Source organism: Camelina sativa, chromosome 11 (assembly GCF_000633955.1).
Source record: "Camelina sativa cultivar DH55 chromosome 11, Cs, whole genome shotgun sequence".
NCBI lineage: Eukaryota > Viridiplantae > Streptophyta > Magnoliopsida > Brassicales > Brassicaceae > Camelina > Camelina sativa.
The window spans coordinates 38,727,172-38,748,099 of record NC_025695.1 but is presented as its reverse complement, the minus strand read 5'-3'; positions in this window follow the sequence as shown (position 1 = coordinate 38,748,099).

Sequence of the window (20,928 nt, the reverse complement as noted above, 5' to 3'; positions counted from 1 at the left end):
GGAAGTGGATCAGGACGATCAGACAGTGGTGTTAGAAATTGGAGAACCGAGCTGTATCCATGTCAGGATGGCCGCGCAAGGAAACTTTCAAACCGTTCCAGTTGGAGACCATGGAGAAGAAGATGCCGAGATTGATGACAAGTTGCAGCTTTTGCTGTTAGATCTTGTCGAGGATCAGATTGGTGATACCAGTGCCTTTGACTATATGAGAGCACACCCAGAGGCAATCAACAGAATTCTCAATTTTCTGATTGAGGTGTATCCAACAAATGAAGATGGTGGTAATGAAGTAGCACCGGAGGGAATAAATGGAATTGGTGGTGGTGAAGCAGTGCCGGAGACCGAAAGAGAAAGAAACTCTAGTGATGGAAACTCACAGTCTTATGAGCCAACGACGGAGGAGGGAGAAGACGCGGAGGTGATTGTGATATCATCGGACGAGGAATACGATGTGGAAGTGATCGAAGTATTGTCAAGTGATGACGAAGGAAAACCGACTTTTGTGATGGAGCTGAGGAGTAACCGAGTCAGGGTGCCGCGAGACCAAGAACCAAGAGCTGAGGAAAGCAGGGAACTAGGGGAGAACGCTAACCAGAGAAGCAATCCTAATGAAGTTATTCCGGAGCAAGACAGTCCAGACCCCGGAGCGCCGAATCGACGCAGTCCGATTCGAGCCATACCATTGCAGTTGGTGTTGCCACAGCTAGGAACTGATCAAGAAGAAGGAGAGTTGCCATGTTATGAAAGGTGGGATCCGAGAATGCTGGAGGAAGATTTAAGCAATGAGATGTCACTGAACCGCCTGAGAGAAGTGGAAGTGGTACCAAGAGACCCAATGATGGAGATGATCGATCGATTGGCCGAAGAAGACAAGTTAAGAAGAGAACCTGTTAGATTCGAAGTAGGAGAGAGTAGTACCAAGAGGCCAAGGACAGTTGACCATGGAGCGCAGGCCGTGACTACGCAACCCAAAGGACGTCTAAGGACCAGAGCCACTGCTAGGAAGAGAGTGACTTACCCGGATAGTGTCCAACTCAGAAACAGTTATTATTGTGACGTGTGTGATGGAATAGGACACCGAACCAAGGATTGTTGGAGAACGATGCTCCCTCAGTTGTTATCTCTAGAGCATGTCGTGTGCATTGAGTGCGGGACGCGTGGGCACTTTGCTTATCGCTGTCCAAACCGAGTTGTCCAAACGGAGGTGAATCCATTAGACCAAGCCATGTGTACGAGAGACAACCCGTCAGGTCAGGATGTTCAAGCCGAGAACCAGTCAAACCATGTCAGAACCTCATCGGCTGCTGCCCCTGCCTCAACCGAGTCTCCCGCTGAACCGCAACCTGAGGAGCTGACTAGGTTGTGCATGTGCACTTGTGAGGAGTGTAGGAGCCGCCAAGACCAATAGGCTAGTTGGGGGAAAAAGGGAAGTTTTCTTTTGGTGCTTTGTGTAAGGGTCGGATAGGTTTTTCTTTTTGTGTAACCGCTAGACTTAACCTTTAGGTGTATCTTGTCTAGGCAGATCCGAACCCTGTGTAGTAGAAGGCTAGGTGAAGGAAGAACTCATCTATTTTTCCCTTTTGGGTGTAAAATACTTGTGTTAATTCCTAGCCGCGGTTATCTACTTGCTTGATTGTGTGTTGCTTGCTAATCTTGCTTGTTTATTTACTTGCTTTGATTGCTTTAGCATCTTGTAGGTTTGCATAGTTAATTTTTATTAATTAACTTGCAATAGATTAGCATGATTGATTGAGGATTCACGTAAGACACCACAAAGCGCGATCAGACAAATGAAGAAGTTCGAAGAAGATTCAACCAAGGAGTGGCAAGTCAATTCAGTTGAGAGAGTGCAAGAGAGGGCAGTAGTGGAAATGATTAGGGCGAATCCTTAGAGAAGTTAATCAAAAAGGGCGAAACCAATCAAAAAGGAGCATTGCAAATTAACCAAAATTTGGCAAAGCGAGATTGAGAAGTAAATCCAAGAAAAGTGCGATCAAGAGAGGGCAAAGAGAATAGTGCATGGCCAAGGAAATCAACCAAGTGTGAACAAGAGGGTGCAAGAAAATAATGGTGGCAAAGGAGACGAGGCAAACTTATGCTAGGTGGCAAAACCAGCGAGTACCTATCAGACCAAGCTAGTCGATGGACGAAGGAATTAGAAAAGTCTGGAGGATGACCAAGGAGTCAGAGATGGAGACAAACCAGTGAAGAAGAAGAAGAGCTGTTACCAAGATTATTTGATCAAGTCCAAGATAAAGTTAATCAAGGACGTGGAGGTTATAACATGAGGAGATAAAGACCAAGTAGATCAAAGGAGACAAATTATCGGAGAAGGATGTGGAAGGAAGTAGAAGCTAAAGGAGATGGAGAAGTTAAGTCCTATGGAGTATGAAATTAATAGAGCCGGAGAAGTGAGTCATATGGAGTACGAGATCGAAGGGAGTCAAAAGAAGTAAGGCTATATGGAGTGTTGAGCCAAGTTTCGGAGGATGCGACATCGCGAGATAAGCATACCAAGACGACAAGTAAATCCAGTCGCATGATAAAGAAAAGAAGATAAGTAAAGCTGAAGAAAGAGAAGAACCATGTTGAGGAGAGTATCAAAGACCAAACTATCGACGATCAACACTGCGGAGTAGCAAAGTATCGATGATAGCGGTGATGGTAAGATGAAGACGCAGCTGACAAGAGGCATCAGCACCATATCAAAAGAAGGAGGGGAGTGTAGAATTCGTCCTCGAATTCTAATAAGAGGGGGGGGAGAATGTAATGACCCTCATCAAGAGTAAAAATCCAAATTAAAAATTTTGGAGAAAAAGACCCGGAGAAGACTTAGCAAGAAGGAGAAAGGAAGAATAAGAAGAACGACCGAAGAAGGTCCGAAGAAAAATCAGCAAGTTGAAAGATGGCCAATGGCCGGAAGTCAAAAGGCCAAGTCCAAAAGGAAGTCGAAGAAAGAAGAATGGCCAAGTCAAAAACCACAAAAAGGTCATGGTACGGTCAGGACAGATGTACACGACAAGGACGGTACGGACGGACGTACATGGTGGGAGGCGGTAGAGACGGAACTGTACAGACAAGTCGGACGTACGCGGACATAGACGGTACGCACAGGTCAGACGTACACAGACAAAGACGGTACGGACCGAGTAAGGACGGGGAAGGACAGACGTATGCCGAGTGGAGACGGTGAAGGACGAGTACAGCCGGTGAAGACCGATTGTATGCGGAACTGGTAGGAAGATACGGTACTGACGAAAGAGATGCGATACAGATGAAGAACGTACGGAAATGACGGAGGACGCGCAGACGGAACGGACGAAGCGTACGGCAAACACAGTTTTGCACAGAAACGCTGTACCGACCAGACAACGGTCCAAAAATTAAGGAGCGATTGCCTAGCGATCAAGAAGATTTTTCTCCCAAAATCAACCAATGGGATTTCATGCAAGCTTGGAGGCTAATCATTGTGTTGTTGAAAACAAAAAGGAGAGATAAAATCATTGTATCTTTAAGGAATTGGCCAATGGGAATTCATGCACCAAAGTGGGAGACAAAGGAAGATTTCATTCTACAAATCAGCCAATCGAGATTCATGAAAAAGAATGATGACGATTCTCTTGATCTTGAGTAGCTTGCGCTCCAAGTGTTTCCAAAGAGAGTGGAGGAGAAGTCGAACATGTGCTCGCCATGCACTCATAAGGATGCCCATCCTCTCTCATTTTCACCATTCACTCACTCTCAACTCAAAGGAGAAAAATCACAAAGTTTTCTAAGTGCTTGCTCTCTCATCGTCGGAGTGAGACACTGTCGGAGAGGCTGTTTGGATGAGAAGAGACGCGGTACGTGGGCGCAGTTTGACGTTAAGAAGGAGTTGTCTGATCCGTGGTGACGTGAAGTCCGATCAACAATCTGCTGACTCATCCTGAGTCTTGTGGTGAGTTCTGTGGTAGTTTGTGTGGGGTGCTGCATGGCTCCTATGGACCATGTACGTATCCATTGTGTGTTGCATTTAGACTAGGATCATAGTAGGATCAGTTAAATGTTGCATGCATTAAATTGGTAGGATTCATGCTAGAATTCATGTTTAAATCACATAGAATTATGCTAGGAATCACCATGCATGTTGAGAATTGATGAGAATTGAACTGCATATTTTCATGATGAATTTGATGCATTATTAGCAATTTGGCTTGCTTAAAATTTGTATCATGTACTTGCATGCATAGTTAAATTGGTGGATTTTTCTTAGCAATATTTCTTGCTTAAAAATCGTATTAAATTGGTTGCATGCATGTAGAACAATCTAGGAATTGCTTGAATTATTATTCTTGTTTCCTGTTGATTGTTGTGTGTTTTTCTTGCCTGATTTTTCTTGCATGCTTTGCTTGATTTATCTTGCTTGAATTGCTTGTTTTAGTACTAAATTCTTTGCGTTTTTACTCTTTTAGTACTTATTTTAGCTAGTCTCTTGAATTATATTCGTTATCTTTCTTGAGTCGTAGCTAGGATAGAGTAGTCGATCTTCTGTTCCACCTGTTGAATATTGTCTCGTGGGAAGTTCTCAAAGACCACTTACACGGGACAACGTCGGCGTCTAGCTAGATACTAGAGCGATAGCTACTTGACGTCGTATCATTGGATGGTTCATGCGGGATGCCTTTGTGGTTTCCGCATGGACAGAGGTGAGGAACAAAACAGATTATCGAAGGCCCATAGGTGAAAGAGTCTAGGGTAGTTGAGTAATCCTTAATTATTCTAGTCGTCTTTGTGTTGTTTAGGTGAAAGAGTCTAGAGTATTCAAGTTACCCTTGTTCCACTCTAGTCGTCTTGTTCATCGTGCATGAGTAAAGAGTCTAGGTCAATCGAGTCAAGTCTTGCTTGTACTAACCCTCTTTGCTTGCTTGTTTGTTTTGCTTCCGCTATTGTTTCTGTTGCGTAGCTTTGATTGGTAGCCTTGTTGGGGTAGTCGGGGTGGGGATATTAGAAGCATGTTTAGGAAACGGGTACCCAGGCTCACTGAGTAATCTAAGGTTACTCATGATAATATTTTGTCTTGCAGGAAGTCTAGGAAAAGTCTAGAGCTGGAGCGAACTTAGGGTACCGGATAGGGACTGTTTTCTGTATTTTTGTAAAACCCTATATTTTTTTCCTAAAATGTATTCTATGGAAATATCCGACTATTATGTATGTTGCTTTGATAACTTATTTTTCGATTTAATATTTTATTAAAGTAATATAATCGGTTTTTGGGAGAAACACGGTAAGTTGTATTTGATACAATTGGCCTTGTCCGGGCCAACACAACGCGCTAGGACCACGAGGGTTGTGAAGCCTAAGCGAACCTCGGCCGCGACCAGACCACCCAGGTGCGATTCCCATACGTGGCGTCCCGCGGGCTGTCCGTGTCCTCGTCCGGGGCATAGGAACGGTCTGGGGGCGTAACAGTCATGGCCTTCTTGGTCATCTTGATGGATCAACGGTGGCTCCATCTCCTCAAGTCACCAACAACTATGTCACAACTCCAAATCCTGACTTCGTTACAAGGCAACGACAAGACAAGTTCATTTATAGTGCTTTGCTTGGATCGATGTCTCTTGCTGTTCAACCTATCCTCTCTGGTACCACTACTGCTGCTGAGATCTGGACTACTTCGCAGCCACCTACGCCAAGCCCAAATGGGGACATATCAAACCATTACGTGATCAACTCAAGCATTGGACGAAAGGCAGCAAGGCAATTGATGAGTTTATTCAAGGCTTCACAACTCGGTTTGACACTCTTGCTACCCTTGGCAAGCCGATTGCCCATGAAAAACAGGTTGACTATATTCTTGAAGGACTTCCTGATGAATATCGCCTTAATGCTGATCAAATTGAAGGACGTGATGTACCGCCCACGTTAACATACATTCACGAACGTCTTCTCAATCAAGAGGCAAAGATTCTCTCTAAAGCTGCTTCCTCAACGTTTCCTGTTTCTGCTAATCTTGCCACTCAACGCAACAATGCTTCTCATCGTGGTGGCCATTACAACAATGGTAAGAAACACTACAACAATAACAATAACTCGTACGGAACCTCCTCCAACTATCAATCTTCACGACTGGTTTTTTCCGATGAGCATCGTGGACAGATGCCTTACTTAGGTTGGTGTCAGATCTGCAACACACACGGCCATAGTGCTCGATGGTGCCCCCAATTTTGCACTCGCTCTCTGTTGCAGTCTCCCAACCAGTCTAGCCCTTTTCGACCATGGAAGCCCCAAGCTAACATTTCTAATGGCTCGTCCTATAATCCAAACCAGTGGATTCTTGACAGTGGTACCACTCACCATATGACGTATGATCTCAACTCTATGTCTCTCCATGAGTCGTACACTGGTGGTGATGATGTTGTTGTCGCCAATGGATCTCCTATACACATCTCTTATATTGGTTCAAGGCTTCTCCCCTCTCAAACTCGTGACCTCAAATTACATAAAATTTTATGTGTCCCTGATATTCATCGAAATCTTATCTTTGTTTATCGCCTATGCAACACTAACCAAGTCTCCATTGAATTATTCCCTGCTTTCTTTCAAGTGAAGGATCTGGCAACGGGAATTCCACTTCTTCACGGCAAGACCAGTAATGATCTCTATGTTTGGCCAGTCTCTCCGTCACAAGTCCAGGCTCTCTCCACTTATACTCTTTCAAAAGCTTCGCTTCCTGTGTGGCATTCACGACTTGGTCATCCATCTACCTCCGTTTTAAACACTCTGCTTTCTAAGTTTACTATTCCAGTTTCGAGTTCCTCTTCTAAGTTGTTTTCATGCTCCGACTGTCTTCTTAATAAGAGCCACAAACTACCGTTTTCTCATAACACTATTGTCTCTACTCATCCTCTCCAATATGTTTACTCTGATGTTTGGACGTCACCAATCTACTCACACGATAACTACAAGTATTATCTACTACTTGTCGATCATTATACACGTTATACATGGCTGGATCCAATGAAAAGAAAATCTGATGTCAAAGCTATTTTCACTGCCTACAAACCTTTGGTTGAAAACCGGTTTCAGCAAAAGTTGGGTACCCTGTTTTCTGATAATGGCGTTGAGTACTTGGCTCTTCGAGACTATCTTGCTCTCCATGGTATCTCCCATTTGACGTCTCCTCCACATACACCTGAACACAATGGCATCTCTGAGCTAAAGCACCGTCATGTTGTTGAAACTGCTCTTACCCTCTTATCGACGACATCTGTTCCAAAGGAGTTTTGGCCTTATGCGTTTAGCACTATAGTGTATCTGATTAATCTGTTGCCGACGCCGGTTCTCTCCAACCAGTCACCGTTCTATAAGCTTTTTTAAACCCATCCAAGTTATGATAACCTGGAGATTTTTGGATGCCTTTGCTTTTCGTGGCTTCAACCGTATGCTCAACATAAACTTGACAGTCGCTCCAAATCGTGTGCCTTTCTCGGTTACTCACTAACGCAGAGCGCGTATTATTGCCTGCACATCCCCACTGGTCGTATTTATACGTCTCAACATGTTCGCTTTGATGAGACTCAATTTCCTTTTGCTCCTGCTGGTGTTTCACCGTCTGTTGAAGATGTCGACATCTCTCTGGTCTCTAATTCGTTACCCACGGTGGTTCCTCTCTCCGTATCACCGTCAAGTGGAATTCTTGGAACCGGTCTTCACCTTGCTCTGCCGCCTCCTTTGTCGTCCCAGGTATTGCCTTCTTCCTCTTCGCATTCTTCTTTCTCTTCTCCGATATCTAAGCCCACAGCTCCAAATACACATGGGCCTCAATCTCCGGCCCAACAAGCCCAATCTTCCAATGAGCCCACTGCTCATACCCCTAATGATTCGACACCCACGAATCAGACCCAACTAATTTCCTCCACCTCCGTAAACCCAGATTCCTCAGACTCGTCGTCTGCAACCACCCGAATAACCACTCCACACCAACCACGACAATCTCCACCTCGTGAACCACCTGCTAATATNTATTACACACGTTATACATGGTTGTATCCAATGAAAAGAAAATCTGGTGTCAAAGCTATTTTCACTGCCTACAAACCTTTGGTTGAAACCGGTTTCAGCAAAAGCTGGGTACCCTGTTTTCCGATAATGTCGTTGAGTTCTTGGCTCTTCGAGACTATCTTGCTCTCTATGGTATCTCCCATTTGATGTCTCCTCCACATACAGCTGAACACAATGGCATCTCTGAGCGGAAGCATCGTCATGTTGTTGAAACTGCGCTTACCCTATTATCGACGACATATGTTCCAAAGGAGTTTTGGCCTTATGCGTTTAGCACTGCAATGTATCTGATTAATCGGTTGCCGACGCCGGTTCTCTCCAACCAGTCACCGTTCTATAAGCTTTTTCAAACCCATCCAAGTTATGATAAACTAAAGATTTTTGGATGCCTTTGCTTCCGTGGCTTCAACCGTATGATCAACATAAACTTGACAGTCGCTCCAAACCGTGTGCCTTTCTCGGTTCCTCACTAACGCAGAGCGCGTATTATTGCCCGCACATCCCCACTGGTCGTATTTATACGTCTCGAAATGTTCGCTTTGATGAGACTCGATTTACTTTTGCTCCTGCTGGTGTTTCACCGTCTGTTGAAGATGTCGACAACTCTCTGGTCTCTAATTCGTTACCCACGATGGTTCCTCTATCCGTAGCGCCGTCAAGTGGAATTCTCGGAACCGGTCTTCACCTTGCTCCACCGCCTCCTTCGTCGTCCCAGGTATTGCTTTCTTTCTCTTCGCATTCTTCTATCTCTTCAACATATCTGAGCCCACAGCTCCAAATACACATGGGCCTCAATCCTCGGCCCAGCAAGCCCAATCTTCCACTGAGCCCACTGCTCATACCCCTAATGATTCGACACCCACGAATCAGACCAAACTAATTTCCTCCACCTCCGTAAACCTATATTCCTCAGACTCGTCGTCTGCAACCACCCGAATAACCACTCCACACCAACCATGACAATCTCCACCTCGTGAACCACCTGCAAATATCCACAAAATGCAAACAAGAGCCAAAAATAACATCACAAAACCAAAACGAAAATTGAATCTACATGTTGCAGGTCTGAGACAATCTCGAGAACCGTCAACTCCAACACAGGCTTTGAAGGATAAGAAGTGGCGTTGATCGATGTTTGTGGAATATAATGCTCAACGTCTTCATCAAACTTGGGATTTAGTTTCTCCCAATACCACACAAAATGTCATTGGATGTCGATGGGTCTTTACCACAAAGTATCATCCAAAGGGTCAATTGAATCAGTACAAGTCGCGATTGGTTGCAAAGGGGTTTCATCAGAAATATGGAGTTGATTATGCAGAGACTTTTAGTCCGGTAATTAAATCTACAACGATACGGTTGGTTCTTGAAGTTGCAGTTGCCCACTCTTGGCCTATTAAGCAATTGGATGTTAACAATGTGTTTCTGCAAGGAGAGTTAACTGAAGAGGTGTATATGGCTCAACCACAAGAATTTATTGACAAAGATCGTCCTAACTATGTTTGCCGCCTGAAGAAACCAATCTATGGTCTCAAACAAGCTCCTCGTGCCTGGTATGTTTCTCTCAAACATCATCTTCTTCAAACATGTTTTACCAACTCTCTTGCGGATACTTCTTTGTTTATTCGACGCACATCCAATACATTTACTTATGTTCTGGTTTATGGGGACAATATTCTGGTCATGGGTAATGATCCCAAGCTTGTTGAGCAAGTGCTTCAATCATTTGCCACTCATTTCTCGATTAAAGAGCCAACTGATCTGAGCTATTTTCTGGGTATCGAAGCCACACGCACTAAAGCTGGTTTACATCTTATGCAACGGAAATATATTGGTGATCTACTCGCTGCACACAACATGTCTGATGCAAATCCTGTTGCTACACCCCTCTGTGTCTCTCTGAAACTCACTCTACATGGAGGAACTCCTCTTGATGATGCCAAACCGTATCGTTATATCGTTGGGAGTCTGCAATACCTATCTTTCTCTAGACCGGATATTGCATATGTGGTCAACCGTCTGTCACAGTTTATGCATCGTCCAACTGTTGAGCACTAGCAAGCAGCGAAACGAGTGTTAAGGTATCTCGCAAGGACTCTAACTCATGGTATTTTCTTTCATTCAAACTCTGCAGTTTCTCTTCAAACATATTCAGATGCTGATTGGGCTGGTGATATCGATCATTTTGTCTCTACCAATTCCTATGTTGTCTACTTGGGTCGCAACCCTGTCTCATGGTCCTCGAAGAAGCAACGCGGTGTCACTCGATCCTCCACTGAAGTTGAATACCGCGCCTGTAACGCCCCCGAACCATCCTATGGCCGGACAGGCCACGGGCCGCCTCGGGACGCCACTTTGAAAACATCCGCCGACGATCCGGCCGAGGTTCGAGAACGAATCAGGACCCTGAGCCAGTCCATTGGCGGGGTTTTCACCCGACTGGGACATCATTCAGGCTTTGAACCCCTTGGGACATCCCATGCGTTGAGCCGACTTGGACAAAGTCTATATCAGTTATTACTCGTACGAATATAAAATCCGATTGTATTAATATATAAGGAGTTTATTACAAAATAAGTACCAAAAAGATTATAAGGTTTGAAGATAAGGCCTAGTGCCAAAGGTTCGGTTACATAATAAACAAACTTGATTTTACAAACAGACACAAAAACTACTCCGGAGTCCTATCGTTCACCACGCCCTCTAATCCCCTCTAAGGTTACCTGCAAGACAAATTTTTATCATAAGTAATCTAATATTACTTAGTGAGTCACAGGGTTCCTGCAGAAAATAAATCCCCAACCCCAAATCCCCCAAAACAACAATCAAGCAAGCAAGCAATCAAACAAGCAATCAAACAATCAAACATGCAAGGAAGCAAACAATCAAACAATCAGAGATAGCATGCGGAAGATAATGAGCTGGGGATTAAAGACATCCATCTAGTGCACATATTTCACCGGACTAGATGGGGATTAAAGACATCCATCTAGTGCACGGTTTGCATGAGCATTTAGTTGCATTTTTACTTGAATTTGTTTTGTGATTTTCTTGTTTAAATGCATGTGTTGTGAGGTTATACCAGTTACTAGTTCGAAATGTTCTAGTAACAAAGGTGATAACTAGTTTTGATACTTGTAAAATTATGAGCTTAAAAACCATAAGAACTCAAGTATCAATCTTGCTAAAGTCGTAATGCGTTTTAGTCCGCAACAAATTCCGGCTAGCGTAGTAAGACTGGGGTATTGCTGTCCTTCCTTTTCCATACCACATGCAGCCGCGACATGCAACCCATGTTCGTGTGTTTGTAGGGCTGGTTACGAAGAGCTCGGAGGTTACTGGGCTCGCTACCCTGGCCGAAGCTGTCTACACGACGGTGTGGCTCTAAATGAAGTCCGGTTGCATGCCTTTGTGGTTGTAACGCGGTTGTTCAAAGGGGTGTTAAGGAAAGGAAGCTTGTTTAAAACTCTTTGTTTTTATTCAAGTTTGTGTTGCATGTTGTTGCATGTTGATGCATGTTGTTGTGAGTGCTTGCTAGATTAATTTGCTTAGCTAATTATCTTCCGCATGCTACCTCTGATTGTTTGTTGATTGACTGCTTGCTTGCATGTCGTATGTATTGGGGTTTGGGATTGGGGATAATCTCTTTGCAGGAACCCTGAGCTCACTAAGTAATCTTAGATTACTTATGATAATAATTTGTGTTGCAGGTAACCCTAGAGGGAACTAGAGGGCGTGGTGAACGATAGGAACCCGGAGTAGTTTTATTTTGTGTCTATTGTAAAATTCAAGTATGTTTCTTTTCGGGTTTAAACTTGGCACTAGGCCTTATCCAAAACTCTACCATCTTTTGGTATCTATTTTGTAATAAACTCTTTTTATTTATCAAAGCATTCGGATTTCTTTTAAACGGGCAAGTGGTACTGATATAGACTTTATCCAAGTCGGCTCAACGCACGGCATGTCACAAGGGTTGCAAAGCCTTAAGAATGTGCCGTGTGGTCGGGAACCTCACCGATGGACTGGCCAAAGGGTCCTGATCCGTTCTTGCACCCGGCCAGATCGTTGGTGAACGTTTCCAAAGTAGCGTCCCGGTGCCGTCCGCAGTTCGCCCGGCCATACGGCGGTTCGGGGGCGTTACAAGCATACTTCATGTCTCCCATGTCTCGACACAAGATCAACTAGTTGATGCTCTCACTAAGCCTTTGTCGAGAACGAGTTTTCAACGGGCGTGTCACAAGATTGGAGTTCGAAGTCTCCCTCCATCTTGAGGGGGCGTATTACAGAAGAATCAAATCATATAATCCCTTTGATTATGCTACTCACTTATTTTTGTCAATCTCTCATTTACTCTGTAGAATATTGACGTCCTATAGTTAGCTTGTACACTCTTGTATATATTGTATCTACTCTACTCATCAATAATATTATGCCATTCAGCTCTTACATTATATTTGTTAGCATGGAGTTATTCCACTAGTGGTATGAGCCAGTGTTGGATATTAAAGCACTCATGTTTGTATCTGGGTTTGGGGAAACAAAATTCAAAGGTCGTGGGGGATGACATGGAACCAAGTCAGCTATGTTGATATTTATGGACTCCGTGTCACCAACTTGATATCAAGTACCCTTTTTAATTATTTCAAGACCAGTTAAAATTGATGACCATCCGTAAGATTGGTAACGTCTCAGTTTTGCATTTAAATTTGTTAGGATGTCGAATAATACACCATGCTTGTTTTGCAAGAAGGGTGCCATTAAATTTGGAGAGATCACGAAAGCCTAAACCTCCTTGAGTCTTTGAATATAGTAGGTTTTCCCAACCAATATCTAGGAGATACAATGCTTGGTTATGACTTATGAGTATACCAAGACAAACATGAGCCATTATTTTCAGCTGGACTTTAAAGTAAAAACCAAGTCCAATAAAGAAAACCCTTAAGCTCAGATAACTAAAATGCACGATGACACACCTCTAAATGTGGAAGCTTGCCGCATAGATGACTATTTTATCATCTAACTTCATCGACATGATTCCAGCTTGTCATCACCATCTTGGTTACCGCCGGTTTGCTGAATTTGCTGGCAATAAGGAAACAAGACAGAATTGTATGGTAATCATATAAAAAATTAATGATTCTCAAAACAGCAACTGATGTCCTCTGATTCCTACTGAGGATAAACCATTCAGTTCTTTTTTTGTAGAATCTTCTCTACGATACCATAAAATCATATTTTTTTATCGAATTCAGATCTTCTTACGCTGTTCTGAACTTCCAAGTCTTGATTGATTCGTTAGATCTTGAGATTTCTTCTAACTTAGAATTTTAATTTGAAGCATAATACTCCTCCGGCAGAGCACAACCCTTAAGAGACTTTATACTTTGAAATCAACTGCCCCATATATTATCGCCATATGATATTTTATGTTTAACTTTAGACAAAATATAAAAAAGAAACATAACAAAAAAGATAAAAAGCAGCAAAGATTAGCCGAACCTAAAGGCCGACGAGACAAGAAAGTGAGTCTCTTGCACTCGAGAGATAAGCCAACCACAACTGCTAAACGTAGCTAGTTGATGTCGGAAGCTCAACCAGCCAACACTTCTGTTAGAGCAAGCGATGCCGGAAGATGAGCCAAACAAACGCCGCTGAGAAAGCAAGTCCTTGCCGGAAAAACCATAAAATTGCTTTCTCTCTCTCAAAGCTCTAGAAACTGTTTTACTTATGTAGAATTTTTATTTCAAATACAAAAATTAAAGAATTAATTTAAAGAATTATAAAGTAAATCTAAAATTACGGTTATTTATATTTTGATATATATTTTTTAATTTTTAATATATTGGATTTTTATCATGTAAAATAAATATACATAATTGATTACAATATTTAGTTAATTGATTATAAAATATAATATTTAGTTACATAAATGATTACAAGTAAATATATATTTTTGACGTAAATCTTAGGGAGATTCTCGAAAATAACACAAATTTAAGTGTTTCTTCCAAAATTAACACACTCTTAAATGTTCCAAATTTAGCACAAATTTATATATTTTTAACATATAATATATTATATAAAAAAATCGTGATATTGCACAATATCACTGTATTCTCTCTCACACCTCCCTCTCCGTTGATTCCAAAGCCAACCTTAGAGATTCGATGAGCGATTACAAGATTTTGAAACCACTAGATTAGAAATTAGCAGAGGAATCTGTGAGATTGTTTGATGGCGGAGAGAATGGAGTTATGATATATACAACGTCGGCCTGCCGGTGGACATTGGAGGCGTGTAACGCCGTGAGAGCTGAAATTGAGAGCTTTGTTGTGGTGGTATGTGTGAGAGATGTGTCGAATTAGAGAGAGGTTAAAGGTGCAGAACCATCAGCGATACAATGAGAGGAGACCTTGGGGGCTTCTGTTTTTGCTGGGTGTACTATTGATGGTAAATATCCAAAGGATATTCAACAAGAAATTCAAGATGGTGAAATTGAAGTTCATGAGAATTGAACAGGAAATATTTTGTTTGTTTCTTCTACTTTTTCTATTTATGGTTTTAGTTTCTTCTTCTTATGTTTTATGTTTTAGAGAACAACAACGACTCAATTCATTTTTGGATTGTTATTGCAACTTTTATTTATTTATCTAGTCCTAGGTTTATGCTACTTTTGATACTTATATGAAATGCTTGAACTTGTCATAATAATCTGAATATGTGTTCTAAGCTATTCTTTGTGTAGTTAAGAGTTTGTGTCGAGATTTAGAGAGATGCTTTATATATTATTCATATTGTTCAGGAAATTAGAGAACAAATGGTTTTGTTGGATCCAATGGTGATTCCGGGGATTGTACTATAATAGGCTTAAGTCAATAGAGTTTTGTTGATATAATTGATTTTTTTTTGTTTTGCTTCCTGAAATTTCTTATGATTTTGATTCATTTGTTGTTCACCTCAAATTTTTTGTCTCCTTTCCATCGAGATATGTTGCTAGTTGCATGCCTAGATTTCATAGAAACAAATTCTGAAGTGTTTGATTTCGATTATTGGTATTGGTATGAGCCATGAGTTCAATTTATGAAGCATTGTTGAAAATTTAGGAAGAAATACAGAAAGATCTTCTTAAATGGATTTTATGAAGTATTTTTGTGGTTTAATAATCTAAAATAACCAGTATTATGTTTGTGATATCTTTGAAATTTCTTTATAAGATAGTAGTATCTTGTGTCTTAGTGTTGGCTGGAGAAATTTGTACTATCTTTAATGTGTTTCATATTAAGTTGATGATGAACAACATTTTCCACGACGGAGCATCCGACTCACAGATTACTCCAGTATGATTAAATTTATGCATTGAGTTATTTTCAAAACCATTATAAGACTTATGCATGAACACTTAAAAGATGTAAATCTTTCAACTCTTATTTTTATGAATATTATTGAATCCTTCATAAATTTAAGTAAATGTGTTTCTAAATCTTTTATTTGTGTGTTTTGCTTTGGTGTGTCAAATTTTAGGCATTTAATTGTTTTCAACCATTGTGAGACTTACATGAACAGTTTAAAGATGTAAATATTTCAACTATTATTTTTATGAATACCATCATGAAATCAAATATTCATTCCTGAATATATATGAATTCTTACTAAATTAAAATAAATGTGTTTCTAAATCTCCTTTATGTGTGTTTTGCTTCAATGTATCAAATATTAGAAGATTACCCCATTAGTGAGGAGAAATTGTTTCATTTCTGTGCACATCCTAATGTTAAGAAACTCAAAATTTTTTATGAAAGTTATCATAAAATTCAAGAAATCCTTCCTAAATTTTCATAGACTCCTTCCTTAATTTCATATATTCCTTTGTGAAGTTCAATAATAGTTAAAGCAAAGTGGTAATAAAAACATGTGACACTGCTAAACATCATAAAAGTACCAAAATAATCTAAAAAGGTTTCACAAGCATCATATATGTCTAAACAAAAAATAAAGTAAAGCTGGATAAAGGAACATACTCTTATGAAATGTTAAGACACTCCTTCAAGATATCCAAACCATACTTGCATCTTCTGTCATGGACATATACATCACATAGCTTGATGATGAACTAGCCGGTGATGAATTATCTTGGCTAGCCACCTAAAAGTAGTAACTCTCAAGGTTCAATAATACTCTCCGTTTCAAAATATAAGATGTTTTGAGTGAAAGCACGCAGATTAAGAAATAACTTCTTTAAAAAAGTTAAACCAATCATAAATAAGACTACATAAAATAAATAATAAAAAAATATAAAAGTAATCTAAAAATTACTTAAAAAGTTGAAAACATCTTATATTATGAAACAAAGAAAAACCTCTAAAACATCCTATATTATGAAACGGATGGAGTAATAAATTAACAAAACAATCCAAAACTTAAGTGTCGTTAGTAGTGAGTATAGCAACAGATTTCTGAATCACACATACAATAAACAAATCTATGTATCTTAAGCAGGAGGATTAAAATCAATGTTTTATACACACACACATCCTCGATTCCAAATTCTAATCTTGAACGCCGCTAATCAAAGCCACGCTCATTCAAACAATTGCAAACAAATTATGTAAATTCGGAAATTCTCAAAGCTACCTCAACAAAATCATGTTTCTCATCTGGAATCCGATAAATCGTTACAATATCAATAGTCTTGTCATCATCCTCGAACTTAAAAGTATTGTCACAATCATCTCCCGATAATTCATTACCCATGCAAAACACTGAACCTTCCTCACCCACCACGAATCCACAAAAAAAAGAACCCTAACCCACACAAACCCACACAAACACACACACTCAGCTGGAAATGAAATGAATTCAGAAATTTAACAGATCGAAGGTGAAGAAAAAGAGAAGCTTTTCTCACCCGACGTTATCTGGGTATGTGTTATTAATGAGTACATCGCCACAGAGATTCAGAAAGTAAATGGCATAAGCAGCCATCAAGATCTTAGATCCATGGAGATTGTATAAATGGGGAATCCGACGACAAGAAACAGTGGAGAAGGTGATCTTTGGCGACAACTAGAGAGATGAAGATATATTCTCTATTTTTCATAAAGTTAAAATTATTTATTCATATTAATTTGTGCTAAATTTAGAATATCTGAGAGTGAATGCTAACTTTGGAATAAAAATTTAGATTAGTGCTATTGATGAGTATTTCTCTAAATCTTATTTGATAATTTTATTTATATTTTCTATTTATTTAAAATTATAAAACATTAAAATTTTGACTTTAAAATAGGGACGGATGAATACAGTTACAAGCTAATATGTATATCCATGTTTTTAAATTAAGACGCACCAAACGCTTTACCTCTTAAAATATTTTTTAATAATAACAGATATACGATATATCGTACAAATGTTTTGAAATTTCTTTTCAACAACAAGACCAAAGCATAACTGCATAACAAAAAAAGTAAACACAATTATGTGAAATCAATTCAAATAAAGATATTAATATTATATCATGTTTAAATTTACATCAAACAATGAAACAGTAGTAGCTAAAATGGATCATAACGAACTTGAACTTAAGATTAAAACATCATAAGACATATCACATTGTAATTTTGCAAGGGTAATCCGCGCAGACTGTAAACCTAACGGTTAACACAAGCTCAATAAGTTAAATAAGATCTTTATTGATTCAAGGATTAGATCTAACAGTTTGTATACAAGAATTGCTAATTTTCGTAAAGAAGAAGTTAGGATTTTTTAGTAGTTGCCGAATCTAGAGTTTAAAAAAAAAAAAAAAGTGTTCTCAACTCACTAATTAACAAAAGAAAAAACATCTTTAGATTTTGACTACAACCATTCATATCCGTTTTCCACATCATAATGAATTGTTGTTAAAGGTTTAACATGTTAGTAAAAGTCAACTTATTTTCCCACTTTTAAAAGAAGAAATATTAATGTTTTTTCGTCTATATATACGTGTGACGACCGCACCCGGATTCCCAATCCTCACATAGGATTTATAGAAAACGATCTTATCGGGACCTCATAATTCTGAAGAAACAACCAGCGTAGAAATCGCACCTTACAAAAACTCTTACAAATACACCAAACCCCACCTCATCTAGTTACTGAGTCGCACAACCAACTATCCCTAGCGACCGAGTAACAAGAGAGGAGGGTTAGAATATTTGATTCCATCTAGCCACAGACAACACTTCCCCACGAATACTCCAATTCACTATCAACTCTTCCAGTGTCGATCTGCACCTCCATCTGGTGTCGATCGTCACACATCGCACCACTTACAAACCAACACACATGGTGTCGATCGAGACTCTTCTAGTGTCGGTCGATACCAACACCTATGGAATCACCTCCGTCGATCCTTCCTCCACAAGTCCTTATTCCAGTCGTTTTTCTATTACCCAAACCCACAAGAACATGCTGGTGCTGATCGACACCACCTTTGTGTCGCTCGACACCCCAAAATTGCCACAACACAACCATGAAAAACATTCATATTAACTTCCGTTTTAAAACACAAACTAACCGTTCATTCCACAAATCCACCGTTGGATATGGAGCCTGTAGCACCACAAAGCTCCCAACTAAATTTTAGCCAAATCGTACTCCGTTTCATCCCCAAACGTTTCGCCGAAGTAGCCATCCTGGACTAGTCCGCGCTGTCTGTACGTAAGTGTTGGTGTTGAACGACACCAACCCAGAAATTACAAACATATCCTCCCTTTCGCGACAAAACCCTAATCCTTAACAACTATTGATTCCCTAATCGATTAAACATCAAACAACACGACTTACTTCGATAACAGCCATGAAAGAGCCTCCTTGTCTTTCCCAATCCACCATCCAAGATCTCATTCTTCCCCTGATACATAAGAAGATGGATCTCCATTCTCCTCCTCTTATTCTCCAAACATAAGGTCTCTTCCTCCAGCATCCTTGATGCACGACGGAGGAGAAGCTTCCCTCAAGCCCACTGCTCGATCCCCTCTTCTCCTTCACACAAATACCTCCTTCCTTTTTCTGTCCATCGTTAAATAATCTCATTCTCTCTTTCTCCCAAAGAGACCAAAGCACATCTCTCCTCACTTCTATCTTCCTTCCAACGACAAGACAGCCAACCCCCTAACAAAGACATCGAGATATCCCTTATATACTCGAGTCCTAGGGTTTCCCTAACCCAAATCAAACTAAACCAGCGATTTAAAACATAAATTGCCACACCAAAATTGTTGTTGTCGACCAACACCCTTTAGTATCGCTTGACACTCTTTAGTGTCACTCGACATCCACCCCAAACAACATTTCTAGTTTGCGGGTGTTACAATTTATAGTATTCTCGTAAATCTAATTTGATTGTATGTTACTATGTACATGTCGATAATGTAAACAAAAGTATCATAAATATATTTCTCAAACATCCCACGCACATAGACTAGCTACTCATATTCTTACCATTTATTGAGTTTTTGTCTCTTTATTCATCTCTAAAATCTAAATCAATCACATTACACTTTTGACTCATAAATGGTACTGTATTTTACTATCAAGTCAACTTGAGTTTCATCTCAGCCTCAATATTATTTCAATTTGGGATAATAATTTAAGTGTATTTATTTATCTAAAAGAAATATCCTTCATATACAAAATATTTAAAACGCATACAAAAACGTAATCTACTTCTTCTTTTCCATACAATTTCTTAACCTAATCTTTTCAAAATATTTAATAACAACTATAATATGTATGTATGTATGTATTATATATCAATGATATAATGTAATATCCACATGGATGTAAGCTTTTATGTGCGATCTATATATGTAAGGGTGTATACATCAATGTGGCTTTAGCTTAATTTTATATAGTATAAACAAGGAAAAGAAAAATACATTTTTAAAGGAAAGGGGAATTCTTAATGATTTGGATATGTATGGTCGTATACATGAAATAGTCAAGACCCTGTTCAAAAAATCGGCTGATTTGACTGATTCTATGCCGTGTAATCGCTAGGCAGTAAGGAGCCGCCGTGATTATACTCAAATCGGAAAAAAAAATCAGCTAAAAAGAAAAAAAAAACTTTGATTTTTCATTTAAATATGATGTTAAGTGGAAATTTACTATTTCAATGTCATATCCAAAAGAAAATATGATGAAATCTGTAAAAATTGAGTTAAAAAAAAGTTGGCTACCATAAACTAGGGAATCGAACCCATCACATCAGCAATTCTCAACATATCTTCAACCAATTGAACCGTAAAACATTTTGGTAATGTCTTAGTAAAACTTCTATATAAACATAAAAATTAGATATTTTATCATTTATTATATATAATAATAAAAACTCTTAAAACTAGTATACGATTAATTACATACGAAATGACCATTGGTAGCGTTAAGTAGTTAAATGGCATGGAAAATTCGTTTAAGTAGGTTTTGGTGGTGATGGATACTAGCGGCATATCTAAGGGCATGTACAGTGGTGGATTCTCAAAAGAATCCCCACCAATAAAAAAATATAGAAAGATTAAAAAGTAGAAATAATAACTAAGAATCGATTCTCAAATGATAACTTTTGAGAATCTTATGAAAGATTAATTGTACACATGACAACATATGATTGGTTTAAACTTTTATTTTTCTTTTTAATTTAAATAAATAACTAAACTAAATAATTGATATTAAAATAATATATTTGAGAAACGGTGAGAATCTCTCCTCACTGCAAATGCTCTAACGCTATTTATCCACGGGTAAAGAAATGACATATAAGCTGTATTAATTGGCCAAGATTAGACTTAATAGAAATCATAGTTTATTTACGTATATATATGTTTCTTGAACACAAAACGAGATCGGTCT